Genomic DNA, 21,401 nt, shown 5'->3' with positions numbered 1-21,401 from the left:
GTGATAACGCGTCGGGCTTGCCATTCTTGGAATCTGGTCTGAAGGTTATATGGAAGGAGAATTGGGAAAAGAACAGTGCCCACCCGGCTTGACGTGGCCTCAGTCGACTGGCAGTTCTAAGATATTCGAGATTTTTGTGGTCAGTAAAAATCAAAATGAGGTGTGCCGCTCCTTCCAGTAGGTAACACCACTCTTCTAGGGCTGTTTTTATGGCTAGCAATTCTCGGTCACCCACATCATAATTCTTCTCCCCAGGACTGAGTTTCCTTGAGAAGAAGGTGATGGGGTGCAACAGGAACTTTGTTCCTTGACGCTGAGACAGGCATTTTCTGAGGCGTCCACCTCGAGGACATAAGGTGATGTGGAGTTTGGGTGCTGCAAAATAGTTGCTGAGGTGAACAGTCTTTAACTGGTCAAAGGCTGCTTGTGCTGCAGGTGTCCATGAAAGATGGGTGTTCTGTCCTGTAAGCTGGGTAATAGGAGCAATGATAGCAGAGAAATTTTTAATAAATTTGCGATAGAAATTGGCAAATCCTATGAATCTCTGGGTGCTCTTTCGGTCTGTAGGAGTGGGCCATTCAAGGATGGATTTAACTTTTTGGGGATCCATGGAGATGCCTGTATTGGAAATAATAAGCCCTAGGAATTGTCTTTTTCAAATTCGCATTTTTCAGCTTATGCCAATTAGTCCATGATCCTTTAGCCGGCCAAGAACCTTCTTCACATGTTCAGTGTTCAGAAAGGGAATTGGAGAAAATCAGGATGTCGTCTAAATAGACAATCAGAAACAGATCAAGAAAATCCCTAAAAATGTCATTAACAAAATGCTGAAATGTTGAAGGAGCATTACACAACCCGAAAGGCATGACATAGTGTCCAAATCTAGTGTGGAAAGCCGACTTCCATTCGTCTCCTTTGCGGATTCGAACTAAGTTATAAGCACCCGTAAGTCAAGTTTTGTGAAAACTGTGAACGTCTTGAAGCGTTGGAACAGTTCTGGAACCAGAGGCAAAGGATATCTGTTTTTTGATGGTGATCTTATTTAATTCCCTGTAGTCAACACTAGGGATGGCCGAACGGTTCGCCCGGCGATCGTTTCGCAGCGAATTTCGGCTGTTCGCCGTCCGCCCGATCGGCGGACTATTGCCGCCGTTCGCCCGGCGGACTTCCGTGTTTTCTGTGTAAAAGAACTTTGACCTATGATGATATATCCATCACGGGGTACAGGACAGCCAATTGAGACATTACAGCACATGGACACTTGGACATTCCCCCTAACTTATAAATAGACCCGATCCGGCGGCCATTTTACATTCTTTCCTATGTCACTATAGGGAGAGGTTGCTGTGTGGAGGAGGGAGAGACTTCAGTGACCCAAATCGCTAGCTATTAGGTCCACAAAAGTTCTTTTAAGGACTGGTATCATGGTATAGGTGTTAGGTGTAGTTCAGGATATAGGTTTGAGGCACTGCTGTGCTAGTGATTGTTGCAGCAGCCCGAGTGTCTTTTGTCAGTGTAGAGAAAGGGACAGTCAGTTTAATCATTAGCTGTTACCATTAGGTCCACAAAGGTTCTTTTCAGGACTGGTATGGTAATAGGCTTGTACACGTATAATATTCTTTCTTCCAAATATAGAAAGAATATTATACTTGACTGCTGCCCTTCTGCTACAGTAGTCCTTTATGAGTATAGGGACTGAGGTACAGTCTGCTAATCATTCAAAACCTACTAGTTCCACAAAGGTCCTTATAAGGACTGGTAAGGTCTAGGGTACTACAGTACATAGGGTTGAGTGAGGTACAGTCTGCTATTCCTTAAGGACTGGTATACGTCCACAATATATAGGGTTGAGGTGCACTACTGCTGACTGCTGCCCTTCTGCTGCAGTAGTCCTTTATGAGTATAGGGACTGAGGTACAGTCTGCTAATCATTCACAACCTACTAGTTCCACAAAGGTCCTTATAAGGACTGGTAAGGTCTAGGGTACTACAGTACATAGGGTTGAGTGAGGTACAGTTTGCTATTCCTTAAGGACTGGTATAGGTCCACAATATATAGGGTTGAGGTGCACTACTGCTGACTGCTGCCCTTCTGCTGCAGTAGTCCTTTATGAGTATAGGGACTGAGGTACAGTCTGCTAATCATTCACAACCTACTAGTTCCACAAAGGTCCTTATAAGGACTGGTAAGGTCTAGGGTACTACAGTACATAGGGTTGAGTGAGGTACAGTCTGCTATTCCTTAAGGACTGGTATAGGTCCACAATATATAGGGTTGAGGTGCACTACTGCTGACTGCTGCCCTGTACTGCAGCAGTCCTTTATCAGTATAGGGACTGAGGTACAGTCTGCTAATCATTCACAACCTACTAGTTCCATAAAGGTCCTTATAAGGACTGGTAAGGTCTAGGGTACTACAGTACACAGGGTTGAGTGAGGTACAGTCTGCTATTCCTTAAGGACTGGTATAGGTCCACAATATATAGGGTTGAGGTGCACTACTGCTGACTGCTGCCCTACTGCTGCAGCAGTCCTTTATGAGTATAGAGACTGAGGTACAGTCTACTAATCATTCACAACCTACTAGTTCCACAAAGGTCCTTATAAGGACTGGTAAGGTATAGGGTACTACAGTACATAGGGTTGAGTGAGGTACAGTCTGCTATTCCTTAAGGTCTGGTATAGGTCCACAATATATAGGGTTGAGGTGCACTACTGCTGACTGCTGCCCTGTTCTGCAGCAGTCCTTTATCAGTATAGGGACTAAGAGTTTTGTCACAGGGTCATTTAAAAAATGACAGGCAGAGGAAGAGGCAGGCCCTTCCGCAGGGGTGGTAGGGGTAGGGTAGGAGCAACAGGCTTGAGCCAAAGTGGGAAGTTGCAGAAGGTGCATTCAATTACTTTAAAGGACGCACCAGACTTGGTTGAGTGGCTCACTCAGCCTTACTCTTCTGCACCCTACTCATCCTCTCGATCTGAACCATCTTCTTCACTCTCTGCTATGTGCACCCCCAAAGACACTACCACCAACAACAACACCACCACCACCACCACATACCTTCCGCTTGAGTCACAGGAATTATTTTCCGATCCATATCAAGACATTTCTGATGCGCAGCCACTCTTAGCATTGGATCAGGAAGAGGAGGTAGCAAGAACCGCCACTCAGCAATCTGACGACGGTACCCAGATCAGCCCAAGGAGGAGGTTGGTCTCCGGTGTTGCTGCCTACTCCGAGATCTCTACTTATAGCGGTGGGGAAGGTGACGTTGATGATGACGTGTCTAGTGATGTCACGTGGGTGCCCACAAGAGAGGAAGAGGAGGGGAGTTTAGAGGGAGATATGGACCAGCAGATAGGAAGGAGAAGCAGGAATAACTTACATTGCACAGGAGGGACAAAGCAGACTGCTAATGTATCAGGAGCGAGTCATCGATCATGTACGGTCACATCTGGCGCTCCCAGGATGCCGGCACATGGCTCCGCAGTATGGGCTTTTTTTAACGTGTCCGCTGCTGACAATAGCGTTACCATCTGCAATTTTTGCAGTCAGCGCATTAGTCGCGGTAAGCCCAACACTCATCTAGGGACGACCGCCTTAAGAAGGCACATGAGCAGCCATCACCGAGCCCAGTGGGAGCAACGGAACACACAAAGCCACACTCCAGGCTCTCACCGTCCAGCCTCGTCTTCTACTTCTCCTTCTCCTCTCTCCTCACAATTGTCCTCCACTCCACCTTCCATCACGCCCAGCTCACGTTTTTCTGCAAAAAGGCAGGCTTCCGTGGGCCTAATGTTCGAGCGTAAAAAAATGATGACACCGGATAACCCTCTTGCCCAACGGTTGACGGCTGGCTTGTCAGAACTGATAGCCCGCCAACTACTGCCATATAAACTGGTGGACTCGGAGGCCTTTCGAAAATTTGTGGCCATTGGAACACCACAATGGAAGGTCCCAGGAAGGAAGTATTTCTCAGAAAAGGGCATCCCAGAGCTATATGGCCATGTTCAGCGGCAAGTGAATGTATCTCTGGCACACAGTGTCGGTGTCAAGATACATCTGACCACAGATACGTGGTCTAGCAAACACGGGCAGGGAAGGTATATCACTTTTACTGCCCACTGGGTGAACCTACTGACGGCCGTCAAGCATGTAACCCGTGGCACCCGTGTAGATTTGGTTTTACCGCCACGGATTGCATGCAGGCCTAGCTCTTCTTCTCCTCCTCCTCCTCCATCCTCCTCCCTCTCCTCCTCGGCTGACTCCTCCTTTTCCGCTGCTAGCGTCTCTTCCGCTGTGCCGCCCAAGCTCCCCAGAACCTATTCGACATGCCAGGTGAGACGTTGCCATGCCATGCTGCGTCTGTTGTGTCTGGAAGCCAAGAGCCACACTGGCCCGGCACTCCTTTCAGCTTTGCGTTCACAGGCAGATCAGTGGCTAACACCACTCAATTTGACAGTTGGTAAAGTGGTGTGTGACAACGGTGCCAATCTGCTTAGCGCATTGAAACAGGGCAAAATTACGCACGTGCCATGCATGGCACATGTCTTAAACTTGGTCGTGCAGCGATTCATTGACAAATACCCTGGGGTCCAGGACATCTTGCGGCAGGCAAGGAAAATCTTGGCCCATTTCAGAAGATCTTACACGGCCATGGCTCGCCTTGCTGACATTCAGCGGCGACACAATCTGCCGGTCAGACGTCTTATTTGCGATTGCCCGACGCAATGGAACTCAACCTTCTATATGCTTGATAGGCTGCTCCAGCAGAAACATGCAGTTAACGTCTACCTGTATGAACTCTGTGGCAGAACAGGTTCTGAGGAGCTGGGGTTTTTTTCACCGCGCCAGTGGCTGCTCATGCGCGACGCATGCAGACTTCTGCGGCCATTTGAGGAGATCACCAAACTGGTCAGTCGCACCCATGGCGCCATCAGGGACATGGTACCTTATGCCTTCTTTATGGAGCATGCATTGCGTCGTGTCATTGATCAAGCTGTGGAGGAGCAGGAGCGGGAAGATGAGGAAGTCGCAATGCTGGATGAATTCCCAGGGGGGGCTACTCTATCTGAGACAAGTGAACAACAGGAGTCTGAAGAGGAGTCAGAGGAGGATGGTGCCGGGGCGGATGAGGAGGAGCAAGAAGAGCATGCTTTAAACCTTTCTGGGATCCCTGTTGTTGTGCGTGGATGGGGAGAGGAGAATGAAGAGGACGACATTATCCTGGATGATGAGCAGGAGCCAGGCCACCACACCGCTTCCAGTTTAGTGCAAATGGGGGCCTTCATGCTCCAGTGTTTTAATAGGGACCCCCGTATAAAAAGCATAAGGGTCAAGGACCAGTACTGGGTGGCAACATACTTAGACCCCTGGTACAAACACAAAATGGCAGAAATGTTACCGCCATCACAGAGGGCTGTCAGAATGGAGCACTTCCAGGCCTTGCTTCGAAAAATGCTGCATTCTGATTTTGCTTGCGCTGGCAGAGGAGCAATTCCCACTCCCAGAGAAGGAGTTGCGGGTACCAATCCAACAGCGCCTGCAAGAAGAGGCCGGTTTGAAGATGTGTTGGTGACTTCGGATATGAGGTCATTCTTTCAGCCGACCCATCGACAGGTGTCATCCGGGTCCAGCATCAGGGAACGCCTAGACCGTCAGGTGTCCGACTACATCGGGTTAACGGCCGATGTGGACGCTCTGAGGAGTGATGAACCCCTGGACTGCTGGGTGGGCAGGCTTGACCTCTGGCCAGAGCTTGCCCAATTTGCAATGGAACTGTTTTCTTGCCCCTCGTCCAGTGTCCTGTCCGAAAGGACGTTCAGCACAGCAGGGGGGGATCGTGACCGATAAGCATACTCGCCTAGCTCACGACAGTGTTAACTACCTCACATTTCTAAAAATGAATAAGGCATGGATCTCGGAGGAATTCAACACATGTGACCAGTAGACCATGTATATGTCTAGAAACTATTTTTTTAATCGAGCACACAGACCTTCTTTCTTCATTTGGCTCACTTCCTTGTCCAAAAAAAGCACACCGTACTATATGCCCGTACCTTCCTGTTTGAAGAGGTTGAGAGGTGTCATATTTCTACTGGGGCTGCTTATTATGAGGGGCTCCCACCATCCCTGTGCTGTGCTGACTTCCTCCTGGGGCTGCTTATTATCAGGGGCTCCCACCATCCCTGTGCTGTGCTGACTTCCTCCTTGAGCTGTACCTCTACTGTGCATTTTATGAGGGGCTCCCACCATCCCTGTGCTATGCTCATTATGAGGGGCTCCCACCATCCCTGTGCTGTGCTGACTTCCTCCTGGGGCTGCTTATTATGAGGGGCTCCCACCATCCCTGTGCTATGCTGACATCCTCCTGTGGCTGCTTATTATGAGGGGCTCCCACCATCCCTGTGCTATGCTGACATCCTCCTGGGGCTGCTTATGGTGCAGGTGTCAGTGCTGTATATCACGGTCCTGGTGTGAGTGCTTTATGTCACGCTGCTGATGTCAGTGCTCTCTATCACGGTGCTGTGTCAGTGCTGTATATCATGGTGCTGTGTCATTGCTGTATGTCACGCTGCTGATGTCAGTGCTCTCTATCACGGTGCTGGTGTCAGTGCTGTATATCACGGTGCTGGTGTGAGTGCTTTATGTCACACTGCTGATGTCAGTGCTCTCTATCACGGTGCTGGTGTCAGATCACTCTATCACAGTGCAGGTGTCATTGCTGTATGTCACGCTTCTGATGTCAGTGCTGTATATCACGGTGCTGGTGTCAGTGCTGTATATCACTGTGCTGGTTTCAGTGCTTTATGTCAGGCTGCTGATGTCAGTGCTCTCTATCACGGTGCTGGTGTCAGTGCTGTATATCACGGTGCTGGTGTGAGTGCTTTATGTCACGGTGCTGGTGTCAGATGACTCTATCACGGTGCAGGTGTCATTGCTGTATGTCATGCTGCTGGGGATCATCTCCTGCACCCTCTTCTTTGCCTACCCTGACCTTCCCTCTCCTCCATTGCCTTCATGCACTCCACAGTCCTGAATTGTCACAACAATTTCACATATAAAAAAAGAATGCTTGTAGTTGTCGATCCCAGATTCACCTCATACATGTGTTATGTCATTGGCCATGTGGTGGGACTATGTTTGCACAGCTAGTAATTATTTTGTGGCTGCAAATTTGACCTGTAGGTTTGCCAAGTTTGCCTCCCATTGAAGTCAATGGGGCCCGCCGCGAACGTTACGGTTCACGAAGTAAACGTCCCGTCGGAAGTTCGTCCATCACTAGTCAACACAGGGGCGCAAGGTATGATCCTTTTTTTTTCTACAAAAATTATTCCAGCACCCGTGGGGGACATGGGGGCTGGAATCATGAAAACTTGGAGAAGGGTTTTATCTGGCATAAAACCCTTCTCCAAGCTTTCATCGATATACTGGCGTAGTACTTTGAGTTCTAGTTCGGAAAGATGTGCCCGAAAAGGGGATTTCTACACCTGGCAACAGTTCAATCGGGCAGTCATACAGGCAGTGAGATGGTAGGATGTCTGCTTTCCATTTATCAAAGACTTCCAGATATTCATGATAGGCGGCTGGTATAAGCTGTGACACAGGGGAGTCAGTATGCATCCCAAGAAGGGGTGCGGGTTTTATAGGAGTGGGGTGAAGGCAGGACTGCTGGTAGTAGACGGATGAGGAGGTCAGTTCTCCTGATTCCAGTTTATCTGCGGGTTGTGGGCTTGCAACCAGGGGATTCCCAGGATAATGGGAAATAGAGGGGATAGAATAATGTCTAAGTGCAGGTATTCCCGATGACGAGTATCTGTTACAGCTAGTAGTGGGTAAGTCTCATGTGTAATAGGCCCGACCCAAGACGGGATCCATCAGCCAGATGGATGGACAACAGATGTGTCTTTGCTTGCAAAGGGATTTAACAACGTAAGTCTTTGCCTATAAAGCAGCTGCAAGCTCAGGAGTCTAATGTGGCTGACACTTGGATGACTTTCCTGGGAATCTAAAGGGACAAGGTGATATGTGCAGCTCTACTCCCTATGGAACAGTTGGCCAGGTAGGTAGAGGGTATGATCCTGGTTCTGGCAGGTCTCACAGGGCAATTTTAAAGATAATGTCACGATGCTCCACAGTATAAACACAAATCCTCTAGTCGCAACTTTTCCTCACTAGAGTGGTGAACGTAAAAGTCCGAGTTGCATGGGACGTGCCTGCCGATTATTTGGGGAAAAGGAGATGCCGGCCTTCTCTGCCTTTCTCTCTCCTGAACCTCCGATCAAGCTGGATGGCAAGATTAATAAGGTTTTCAAGGGAACTGGGGACCCCCACACGAGCAAGCTCATCCTTAAGATCCTCAGACAGGCCAAGGTGAAACTGATGCCGTAAGGCTGCATCATTCCAGGTCCTTAGGTCTGGTATGGATTGTAAGCGGAACCCCCCCTATGCTGGCAAAACGGAGTGGGGTCCCCCCAAGATCCATACCAGACCCCTATCCGAGCACGCAGCCTCTTCCCAACAATCCTGGCCTTTGGTTGTCGGGGTCTGCGGGTGGGGAGCTTATCGGAATCTGGGAGCCCCCTTTAATAAAGGGGCCCCCAGATCCTGGCCTCCCACCCTATGTGAATGAGTAAGGGGTACATCGTACCCCTACCCATTCACCTGGGGAAAAAGTGTCAAGAAAAAAAAACACACAACACAGGTTTTCAATATAATTAGGCAGCTCCTAAGGTCAAGGTGATGAGGAAGGCAGGGCCTCCGGAACACCAAGACGGATCCCACTGGGGTTAGAGCACAAGATTCCCTAGGACACGGAGTCTAAGAGCCAGCAGGTGTTCACCAGAGCCTCTAGTGGTGAGGATGGACTTGGCTGCAAATGGCTCCAGGTCGCGACCCCAAGGGTCCCCCAGCTCACACCCACAGTAGGCAGAACCCCCCCCATGCTCTCCGCTGCCCCCTTGTGCTCTCCGTCTCTCTTGGTGTGCTCTCCACCCCCCATGCTCTCCGCTGCCCCCTCTTGTGCTCTCCAGCCCCCCTGTGCTCTTCACCTCCTCCATGCTCTAGGCTGCCCCACTGTGCCCTCTGACTCTCCCCCTGTGCTCTCCACCTCCCTCCTGTGCTCTCCACCTCCTCCCATGTTCTACGCTGCCCCCTGTGCACTTCACCTCCCCCAATGCTCTCTAGCGCCCCCAAGTGCTCTCCAGCCGCCCTGTTTTCTCCACCTCCCCATGCTCTATGCTGCCCCCCTGTGCCCTCCGTCTTTTCTCCCACGCTCTCCACCTCCCCCATGCTCTACGCTGCCCCCCTGTGCCCTCCGCCTCACTGCCTGTGCTCTCCATCTCCCTCCTGTGCTCTCCACCTCCCCCTGTGATCTCCACCTCCCCTCATGCTCTATGCTGCCCACCTGTGCCCTGCGCCTCACCGCCTGTGCTCTCCACCTCCCCCCATGCTCTACACTGCCCCCCGTGCCCTCTACCTTTCCCCCTGTGCTCTTCACCACCCCCTCTTCTCTCCACCTCCCCCCATGCTCTACACTGCCCCTAGGCCCTCCATCTCTCTCCCTGTGCTCTCTAGCCCCCCCATGCTCTATGGTGCCCACCTCTCCAGCGCCCTCTGTGATCTCCACCTCCCCATGCTCTACACTGCCCCCTTGTGCCCTACGCCTCTCCCCCAGTGTTCTACAGCCCCCCCATTGATCTCCACCTCTTCTCATGCTCTCTGCTGCCCTCAGCCTCCCCCCTGTGCTCTCCACCTCCCCCTGTGCTCTCCGCCCCATCCTGTGTTTTTGCTTCCCCCTGTGCTCTCCAACCCCCCACTCCCTGTGCTCTCCGGCCCCCTTGTGCTCTCCTCTTCCTCTTCCTCCCTGTGCTCTCTGCCCCCATGCTCTCCGCCTCCCCCCATATTGCTCTCCAGCCCCCCTGTACTCTCGCCCCACCCCATGTTCTCAAGGTTCCTCCCTGTGCTCTCTGCCCCCCCCCGCTCTTTACCTGTCCCCCTCACCCCCGCACCTTTGCCAGGTTACCCCCTCCCCTCTACCAGGGCATTCATCAGGATGGAAAGTAGGAAAGGGGTTATGATGTCATGGACTGCTCATTCCAAATGCCCGGGCCTATTTTTTTTTTTTGTCCCATTCCGGGCCTGTTCCAGGCCATGAGTGTCAGGTTGGATAACCATGACATCAGGGAACTGACTATTCCTGAAATGGATTTCTAAGGAACCTTTCTGTCACCAGGTGGCAGTGATGCTGGGATTGGAGAGTTTTAAGTCTCTCATACTTACTTTTTTTTTATATTAATTCCTCTTTATTTATTTTCCATTTCGTCATACAAAAAATCCAAATACAATACAAAAAGTACACAAAAAAAAAACTAATACAGTGGGATTTACTGACCAACAGAGCCAATTCCTTATCTCCACATAAACCCGCTCCCTCCCCCCTCCCTCAATCACCATCCCATTTCTAGTCAATCACCATCCCGATGTCCTAAACCACAGTTATTTCATATCACGGTCATTAGAAGGCTTTATCGCTTATCTATCTTTATCCTCGTCTAGATTTATTAATCAAGTGGATGCTCCATTTCCTTCCACCAGGGTCCCCATATTTTCTCAAAGCCGCTAAGGTTTCCCCTGCGTATGTATACAGTCCTTTCCTTCCACACTAAATCATTTATAACTTGGGTCCATTCACTCGAAAGAGGTGCTCCCGCCGCCTGCCATTTTTGTGCTATCAGTTTTCGTGCTTGAAACAGGCACCGTATAACTGCAATTGTTATATTTTGCCTTTCCCCCGGGACTCTCCTATATCCCAATATACAGGTTCTAGGGTCCAGGTCCATCTTAATCCCAAAAGTCCTGTTTATGATTTCAACTATTTCTTCCCAGTACCGGAACAGCTTTGGACATCTCCACATCATGTGTATGAGGTCTCCAAAGCCCCTACATCTGGGGCAGTTAGCGTTCGTCCTCTTTCCAAACGCGAACAACCTCTTGGGAGTGAAATAGGCTTGATGTACCAGCATCAAGTGCGATATTTTTTGTGATGGGGAAACCGAAATCAGTGGTCCCAACTCCAGTATTGTCCTCCACTGTTCCTCTGTGATTTCTCCCACATCCTCTTCCCATTTCTCCTTTTGCCTAACCAGGTCTATACGCTCCTTGTTGGGAACTTTACATAATAATTCATACATGGTGGATATAAACCCCCTAGACTTATCTATCTTTTTTTTTTTTTTTTTTGTAAATAATTTTTATTAGAAGAATTTCACAGTATAATCAAGATACAAATCACATAGAGATCAGAAAATGACCACCAAATAATCACAACATACTCACAAGATAGTCGCAAAGTAATCACAAAATAATTTCAAAGTAATCACAGAGAAATTTCCACATCTCCCCAACTATTATATCAGACCCCAACCTCCCTCCACCCTGAAATCACTCCAGTATGCTGAATTAAAGTGGTGAGCCGGCAGGGGGGAGGACAGAGAATAGTGGGGAGGTGGATGAGATAGTGGGTGATCGAACTACGAATGAAACTAAACATAACATGTGAAAGAAGGAAAGGGAAAGAAAGGGACAAGGGAAAAGGAAAGAAAGAATGAAACTGTCAGAAATTGGTCTGTCATATGCCCAAGGTTGAAAGTTAGTAAGCACAAGAATGGTCCCGTGTGGTCTCCGCAGCCTACTAGGAGTGATTGGTCAATGGGTCATGGACACGTATCTGGAGTTTTCCTACGCCATGTTTCCCACATTTGCCAATTGTTATCAAACTTTAACTTTTTTCCAAGCCTGAGGGCTAGGGTTGATTCATACATGTAGTGCAGATTGGTAGTTGCCCATACCTCTGAGGCGTTGGGTGCATGATTATTTTTCCAATATCTAGCTATCAGTGTTCTGGCTACCAGAAGAATATGGGATATCACCACTCTGAAATTAGGTGGGTATTTTTCAATGCCAAGGTTGAGAATAGCCAACCCTGGCTCAGGGGTGGAGAGGAAACCGGTGATGCTGGATATACCACGAAATATGGCGTTCCAGAAACTGGTAAGGTGCTTGCAGGACCAAAACATGTGGAAGAGGTTACCCACCTCTCCACAATTTCGCCAGCACAGGGGGGAGGACTCAGCCAGGCCAAACTTCGAAATCCTATACGGTGTAAGATACCACCGCAAGGCTATTTTTTGGGCTATCTCCCAGTGTCCAACACATTTGGAGGCTGCGTAGTTTGCTCCAAACGCATGGCACCATTGCACCTCTGTAAAGGCCCTCCCTAAGTCCTCCTCCCAGCGCAGGTAGGGACGGGACTTAACAAAAGTAAGCTTGTGTTGGAAGAAATTATAGAATAAAGATATTCCTTTGGGCAAGGTAGGAGTGGCAGCATAGAAGTTCCAAAGGGAATCTGCTAGCACTACATGAGTGGTCTTATTATCCTTCAGTAGATGAGAAATTTGGCAATATTTGTAGGCATCAGAAGGTTTCAGATGGAAATGTAATCGTAGGGATTGGAATGGAATCAGCTGGGGACCCTGGAAAAGATCCTGTAGCCTCCGTATCCCCTTCCCGGCCCATTCCTTTACCGTGAGATTAGGGATGATAAAATCTAGAGCCTGCAACGGGACAGGGAGGCTAGCTAGTTTAATATCCGGTGGGGTGGACTGAAGGAGTTCTCTCCAAGCTTGCAAAGAGGCTCGAAGAGTATCGGGAAGCCTACGGAGGGACCACTGTTTAACGGAGACTGCAAGAAGGAAGAGCCCTAGGTCCCGAGTAGGGCAGAGGGCTCTTTCAATACTGCACCACCTTGGCTCCTGGGTAGAGTTGAACCAGTGTTTCAATTGGACAAGCCTGGATGCCAGATAATAATCTCTAAGATCCACCATACCCATACCTCCCGCCAGCCTGTGTTTTGTCAGCAGCATCTAAGGCCGCGTACACACGCGGGGACTGTTCGCCCAACTTTGTTCGTCAAACAGTTTGAGCGGACAGTCCGCTCAAAATTAGCATGGACGGACTTGGCCACACACGACGAACGAACAGTCCGCTGAAACTTGCGCGATGACGTGAACGGCACGTACGACGGGACTAGAAATACGACGTCCTATACACTGCAATGCAACCTTCGCCGTGTAAATCCTTTCTGAGCATGCGCGGAACTTAGTTTGACGAACAAGCCTACACACGGGCGGACTGTCCGCTCAAACCAAGTTTCAGCGGGCAGTTTTATGGAATTTCCGAAAAACTTTGTTCGTCAGACTGTCCGCTGAAACTGTTGGGCGAACAGTCCCCGCGTGTGTACGCGGCCTTAGAGCATCGCAGTCTCCTGGAGTACCAAATATATTTGTGCATTAGGGAATTAAGTCCGGAAAAGTGTTTCCCGGAGGGGGGGACTGGCAGCGCTCTAAATATGTATAAAATTTGAGGGAGCATCAGCATCTTAAAGGATGCCAGGCGTCCTGACCATGAAAGTTCAGTTCTAGCTAGTCTGCCCGCCTCTTTGGATAGTTTATCTATAAGTGGAGGAAAGTTGGCTACTGCTAAATCCTGAGCTGACTTGGAAAGTTGAAGTCCCAGATAGGGGATAGTGGAATTGCTCCAAGTGTATGGAAGTGTGGTCCTCAAATCAGTGAAGAGGGATGGGTTAGTGCTTAGGTCTAAAATGGTTGATTTTGAAAAGTTTATCTTATAGTAGGAGATCAAGCTAAATTCCTGAAGTACTTGGTGTGCTTGTGGTAAAGAGGAGGATGGGAGGGTTAAAAAAAGGATAATATCATCTGCAAATAAGTTAATTTTGTGGGGGCCTTCGTGCATGGGAATGCCTGCAATCTGGGGATGAGATCTAATTCTTTCAGCTAGTGGCTCAATCAAAAGATTAAAAATTGTAGGGGAGAGGGGGCACCCTTGCCTGGTACCATTCGATATAGGAAAAGGGGACGACAACATATTAGAGGTGAAGACCCTCGCTGAGGGGGCAGAATAGAGGGCGAGAATGGCTGAGAGGATCGGCCCCCCGAAGCCAAACTTCTGTAGGACCTGTTTCATGTAGCCCCAATGGATCCTGTCGAACGCCTTCTCCGCATCCAATGAAAGGAGCAGAGAAGGCGTCCGAGAGGTCCGTGCGTATTGGATAACCCCAACGACCCTCCTGGTGGCATCCGATGCCTGCCGGCCTGGTGTGAAGCCCGTCTGGTCCGGATGGATCAACAGGGGGATGAGGGGAAGAAGTCTCTGGGCAAGAACTTTGGCATATATCTTAACGTCTGTATTTAATAGGGATATTGGCCTGAAATTGGATGGAGTAGTCGGGTCCTTACCTGGCTTGGGAATAGTGACCACGTAGGCCCCAAGCATCTCAGGGGGGAAAGACGCAGAGGCGAATGCCTCTGCATATACCCCCGAGAGCCGTGGGGCAAGTAGGTCAGAGAATGTGCGGTAGAAATCATTAGTTAGGCCATCCGGTCCTGGAGATTTACCCAGGGGGAGAGACTTAATGCATTTCCCTATTTCTTCCGGCGAGATAGGCTGGTTAAGAAGTTCTAATTGATCTTTAGTAAGGGAGGGGAGATTGACACTTGCTAAGAAGGATTGTATGCTATCATGCGTAGGTTGAGGGGTGTCTACATCTAATTTCAAATTGTATAAGGAGGAATAATAGTCGGCAAAGGCGTCCGCTATTTCCTGAGGATTTATTTTCTTATCTTTAGTCACGGGGTGGTGGATAAAAGGAATCTTGGTCTTGATCCTAGCTGCCCTCACTCTGTTGGCTAAATATTTGCCAGCACGGTTGCTAGAGGAATAGTGCAACAGCTTGAGGAAATACACACATTTATCGTACTTAGCAAGCAATAAACGTCGGAGGTCAACACGGAGCTGAGTGAGCTTATGGGCCATGTTGAGATCCGGTTTAAGCTTGTTGGAGGATTCTAAGGCCCGAATGTCCTTCAGGATCGAGTCCAGTTGCTGATTCCTAAGTCTCTTTTCTCTTGAACAAATTTGAAGCATGATACCCCTTATGAAGGCCTTATGGGCACACCAAAGTGTAGTAGGGCTGCGTACTGAACAGGCATTGAACTCAAAGAATTCAGACAGGTGCCTGGAGATAGCAGCAACATGCGAGGAGTTCTGGAACAACTGTGAATTTGCTCTGCAAACATAGGCCGAGCGCGGAGTGTGCCCCTCCACCACAGCAACAGATACGGGTGCGTGATCAGACCACGAAATATCGTGGATGGTGGAGGAGGACACTGCCTGCAACAGCAGCCTGTCTACCAGAATTAAGTCGATCCTGGAGTAAGTGTTGTGTCTAGCGGAGTGGAACGTATAGTCCTTCTCGCTCGCATGTTGGCATCTCCAGGCGTCATATAGATCTTCAGCAGCTAAGAGGTGTTGGAGTCTCGGCAAGGGTCGGTGGGATCTGGACGTAGTATCCAGTGTGTAGTTGACCGTCATATTAAAATCGCCACAGACAACCAACGACCCCCTGCGGCATCGGTTAATCTTACAAAAAAGCCTATTCAAAAACCGTAACTGATGCACATTAGGAGCATAAAGATTTACAATAGTATACGCCTTATTGTTCAATTCAGCAAGCAGAATTAAATATCTCCCTTCAGGGTCCATCAGTACTTCAGATAAAGAAAAGGCCACTGTGTCTTTTATAGCAATAGCTACCCCCCTCTTCTTTTCTGAGGTGGAGGCCTGAAAAATGTGAGGGAAGTTCTTGTGCTGGAACCTAGGAGCAGCCGAGTGCAAGAAGTGAGTCTCCTGAATACAAAGCACATCCGCCCCCAGATCCAAGGCCTCCCGCCACACAGAATTCCGTTTGACCGGATGGTTTAGGCCGTGAACGTTAAAGGATACAAAATTAAGCGACATTAGGTATGGCAGTCAAATGCAGAACAGACAGGATGGGATTCCCTTTAAGGCAAGTACCAGCCTCACCCGAGGTTCTGAGTCCTCCGAGGTGCAGGAGAAGAAAGGACCAAAATACAGTCAAGCGGTTCGGGCACAGACAGACCAGAGCAATGCTGTAACACAGCTGTAACAAAGACAAAAAGATCCAGAAACAAAAGTAAAAAACAGGAAATAGTAAAAAAAACGACCTCCGAGGAGGTCTGAAGGCACTACAAATGCCCATTGATGTGGGGTGTATCAAGGGTGAGCACCAAAGTACATCCAGCGACTAGGAACATCAGTCGATAGGAGTGTAGCAGCAGTCCGCTTCAGGGCACTCTTTTTTTACTTTTCTTCTTTCTCCTCCGCTGTACTGTCTGCCAGTCTCTCTGAGCATCCACTTTTGAAGGTAGGGATGAAGCCAGAGGTGCGGCTTGTTCCTCGGGGAGAATATTCAAGATGCGTAGCAGATCCAGCCCTTCTTGGAGGGTGGTAACCACCGAGGACTTGCCCTCGTGGGTGATCAGCAGCTTCAGGGGATATCCCCACCGGTAGGGGATTCCGTGGTTCCGAAGAGCTTTAGTAACAGGCAGAAGTGTTTTACGCCGCTGCATGGTGAATTGAGAGAGGTCTGCGTACATCTGTATGTGGGAGAATCTGTCTGGAAGCTGGGTCTCCCTCCGGAACGCTGACAGCAGCTGCTCTTTCACATGGAAAAAGTGGACCCGCATTAGAACATCCCGCGGGATGTTGTCCGGCAAGTGTGTAGGCTTGGGGAGACGATGAATACGGTTGATGATCAGTTCTTGATCAGATAGAGAGGGCAACAGTGTTTTCATCAGATCTTGAACATGTTGGGCGAGCTGGGTAGGTAGGACAGTCTCAGATATACCCCGCAGTTTAACGTTGTTGCGTCTGGATCTGTCCTCCAGGTCCGCCATTTTGGACTTGAGCCACGCAATGTCCTCAGAATGATCGTTATGAGCATCCACTAAGGTATTGTGAGCTGCGGCAAAGTCCCCCATTTTTTGTTCAACATGATCCACTCTCCCAGCGAGCTCACCCACTTCAGCCTTGAAGTTGCTGATGCACTGCATAAAATCCGTGTGTAAAGAGGCACGCAGGGAGACAAGCATGTCTTTAAGGGTTGCTTCAGAGACAGGCTGGTTGGTGGCGGGGAAAGCAGAGATACACTCAGAGAGTTCTCTGGTGTCAGCAGAGGAGCTATGTTCAGCACTAACCTGAAGAGCTGCATCTGAGGCCGCGTACACACGCGCGGACTGTTCGCCCAACTTTGTCCGTCCAACAGTTTCGGCAAACAGTCCGCTCAAACTTAGCATGGACGGACATGGCCACACACGACGGACGAACAGTTTGCTGAAACCGTGCGCGATGACGTGAACGGCACGTACGACGGGACGAAAAATACGACGTCCTATACACTGCATTATAGCTTTCGGCGTGAAAATCCTTTCTGAGCATGCGCGAGACTTAGTTGGCCGAACAAGCCTACACACGAGCGAACAGTCCGCTGAAACCTTGTTTCAGCGGACAGTTTTTCGGAATTTCCGTAAGACCTTGTTCGTCCAACTGTCCGCTGAAACTGTCCGCTGAAGCCCCACACACGAGCGGACTGTCCGCCCAAACACTGTTCAGCGGACAAGGTTGGGCGAACAGTCCGCGCGTGTGTACGCGGCCTCACAGTCTCGGCCTAGACTTCACAGGGCTGCTGCTCATTGGTGTTGATGTCCCCGGCGACCTCCTCCCCTGATCAATGCTGGCTGCTGGGCTCCCGGTTGAGGCTGAGGAGGAACCAGGGGAAGAACGCAGGCCGCCGCCCGGCGCCATCTTGGCTCGATTCGCGGGCCACCGGCGGGAAGAAGTCCGGCAGTTTTTTAGGCTGTGCGGGTCCCTTCCATTTCGGCGGCATCTCCGGAGGGTAGGAGGACTCACCGGAGTGATTATCCGTCGTTTTCGCCAGCTCAGGGGGCCTCTAAAGCTGAAGGGTTCCCGTCGCTGGAGCGGAGCTCTCCTTCTATGCGGCCATCCACCAGCGCGCGGTAGCCACGCCCCCCTAGACTTATCTATCTTATATATCTTCTGTGATAGGGATGTCTTATCCAGCTCAGGTAACTGGGAGCCAAACTGTGCTTCCAAGGCATGTCGAAGCTGTAAATATCGGAAAAATGTCTGCTGTGGTATGTTATATTCCCTTTTTAAATCCATGAATGTTTTCAAAATTCCATCCTCATATAATTGACCCAGCCTAGTTATTCCCTTCTGCTCCCATGTGCTAATTTTCCCTATTAGTAGTACTTCCTGCAAATTCTTATTGTCCCATAGGGGCGTATATTCTGACCATTCCCTACACCCCAACAATCTTTTTACGATTTTCCATATTTTATTCATCATTACTATTGTGGGATCCTTACTGACATGGACATTCACTGTACTGTTCATTTAAACACAAGATACTCCATTTTGTCCTCCTCTGCTTTAATGTTCTGTAACCTTCACCTAACACACAGAAACCTCTCCTACTAAACACTCCCCCCTCCCTTCTCAATGTTTTACTTTTGCAATTGTTCTATTCGTTAGCTTTTAATAATATATTTCTATTTGTTTAGCTCTTAATAACATATTTCTATTTGTTAGTTTTTAATAACATCTCACACCACCCCTTTCTTATCTATGTATAAAATAACGTGTAATAATAAATTTTGACACTGAACGGACATTTTAACCACTTGCTTACAGGGCACTTAAACACCTTCCTGCCCAGACCAATTTTCAGCTTTCGGTGCTCTCACACTTTGAATGACAATTACTCAGTCATGCAACACTGTACCCAAATGAATTTTTTGTCCTTTTTTTCCCACAAATAGAGCTTTCTTTTGGTGGTATTTTATCACCTCTGGGGTTTTTATTTTTTGCGCTATAAATGAAAAAAGACCGAAAATTTGGAAAAAAAACGCATATTTCTTTGTTTCTGTGACAGAATTATGCAAATTATTAATTTTTCTTCATAAATTTTGGTCACAATTTATACTGCTACATGTCTTTGGTAAAAATAACCCAAATTAGTGGATATTATTTGGTCTTTGTGAAAGTTAGAGAGTCTACAAGCTGTGGTGCGAATCGCACAAAATTGATCACATCTGATGTACTGGTGGCCTATCTCGCTTCTTGTGACCCGAACAAGTCAGGAAAGTACAAATACCCCCCAAATGACCCCTTTTTGGAAAGTAGACATTCCAAGGTATTTAGTAAGAGGTATAGTGAGCTTTTTGATGTTGTCATTTTTTTCCCACAATTCTTTGCAAAATTAAGATTTTTCATTTTTTTTTTTTCTCCACAAAATTGTCATTGTAATAGGTTATTTCTCTCACGTGGCATGTGTATACCACAAATGACACCCCCCAAAAAATTCTGCTACTCCTCCTGAGTATTACAATACCACATGTGTGTGACTTTTTCACAGCCTGGCCACATAGAGAGGCCCAACATGCAGGTAGCGCCATCATGTGTTCTAGGAACATAAATTACACATCTAACTTGTTGACTATTTATTACACTTTTGAAGCACCAGGACAATGACACGTGACACTGATGACAGATGGCACTGATACGTGGCAATGATGGCACTTATACGTGGCACTGATGACAGGTGGCACTGACAGATGGCACTAATATGTGGCACTGATGACAGATGGCACTAATATGTGGCACTGATGACGGGTGGCACTTATACGTGGCACTGATGACACGTGGCACTAATACGTGGCACTGAAACGTGGCACTGATGACAGATGGCACTAATACGTGGCACTAATATGTGCCACCGATGACAGATGGCACTAATACATGGCACCGATGACGCGTGACACTGATGACAGATGGCACTGATAAGTGGCATTGATGACACTTGACACTGACAACAGATGGCACGTGACACTGACAGGTGGCACTGATGACAAATGGCACTGATACGTGGCACTGATGACAAATGGCACTGATACGTGGCACTGATGACGGATGGCACTATGTGGCACTGACGACACGTGGCACTGACGACACGTGGCACTGGGGGCAGGTGGCACTGGGGGCAGGGGGCACTGGGGGCAGGTAGCACTGGGGGCAGGTAGCACTGGGGTGGATGGCACTGGGGGCAGGTAGCACTGGGTGGATGGCACTGGGGGCAGGTAGCACTGGGGTGGATGGCACTGGGGGCAGGTAGCACTGGGGTGGATGGCACTGGGGTGGATGGCACTGGGGCGGATGGCACTGGGGCAGATGGCACTGGGGCAGATGGCACTGGGGCAGATGGCATTGGGGCAGATGGCATTGGGGCAGATGGCACTGCTGGGGGCGGATGGCACTTTATTTTATTTTTTTTACTTTTTTTTTTTTCCCCCACAGGCAGAACGGCTGCCGCTGCAGCCGTTCATCTCTCCCCTCTCCCCTCCTCGCACAGACAGTGCGAGGAAGGAGAGCGGCGCCGAGAGATGATCTCATATGTTTACATATGAGATCATCTCCCATTGGACACGCCGATCACGCTGTAAACGGCCGCTGTGATTGGCCGTTTACAGCGATCTGTGTTTGCCTGTCCCCGGGGGACACGGCGAACACAGAGCTTCCGCGATGCGCGCCCGCGGGGGCGCGCATTGCGGAAGTAAACATCGGGCCGTCCAGGGACGACCGCCCGGACGAATGCGCCTGCTCTACGGCCGTCATTCGTCCATAGGGCGGGCGCGAGGAGGTTAAACACAGTGATTGAGTCCTGTGAATCTGTTCCTGCAGCTGCAGTATTAACTTTGTTTTAGAGTCCCAATCAGAAATCAGTCATAACAATTTGGCGAGTCAGATATCAGGAGCTTGGCAGAGTTTCCAGAAGGAATCGCGCTTTGATCGGGATCATCGGGAACGCAGACATCTAAATGCCGGCTAGGTAAGCTGTCCTTAAGCTTGCTATATTTCTGCCTTTCCTATGTATCCTATCTGTCAGTTCTCAAGGAAACCAGACCACTCTCGGACCTTTCTGGTTGGGTAACGTGTGTGTGTGAATGTGTTTGTGTCCCCCTTCACGGGCTGGACTGTGTGTGGATAGGGAGAATCCTCTGCAGTTCCCTGCGTTGACTCCTTGTGGGCGACCTGGGTCAGAGGCGCATGGTAGGGTCAGATAAAACTCAGAGAAGAGAAGAGACGAGGAGGGTCTCTTAATGAGTGTTTTGTCTATTGTCATAAACCCCTTCTATCCACGTAGATAAGTGGAGACTTTTCTTGTAAATCTGCAGATTTGCTGTACTATTTGTTTTAGAGGCAAGAGTGTATAGGCACAGATAGAGAAGACTGGCCAGTCATTATGGGCATTAATTTAAGTAAGAGAATGAAGGGAGAGAAGCCTTCAGAAAATGCCCAGCGCAAGATGAGCGCTAGAGAATATATGAACCGAAGGTACGGTTCCGCCTATACTGAGCCCCTAGATAAATGGGTAGAATGGACAAAG

This window comes from Lithobates pipiens, unplaced genomic scaffold, assembly GCF_037356315.1.
Source record: "Lithobates pipiens isolate NorthernLeopardFrog02 unplaced genomic scaffold, aLitPip1_a1.2 Scaffold_30, whole genome shotgun sequence".
NCBI classification, from domain to species: domain Eukaryota; kingdom Metazoa; phylum Chordata; class Amphibia; order Anura; family Ranidae; genus Lithobates; species Lithobates pipiens.
Note: the sequence above shows the minus strand (reverse complement) of the source record.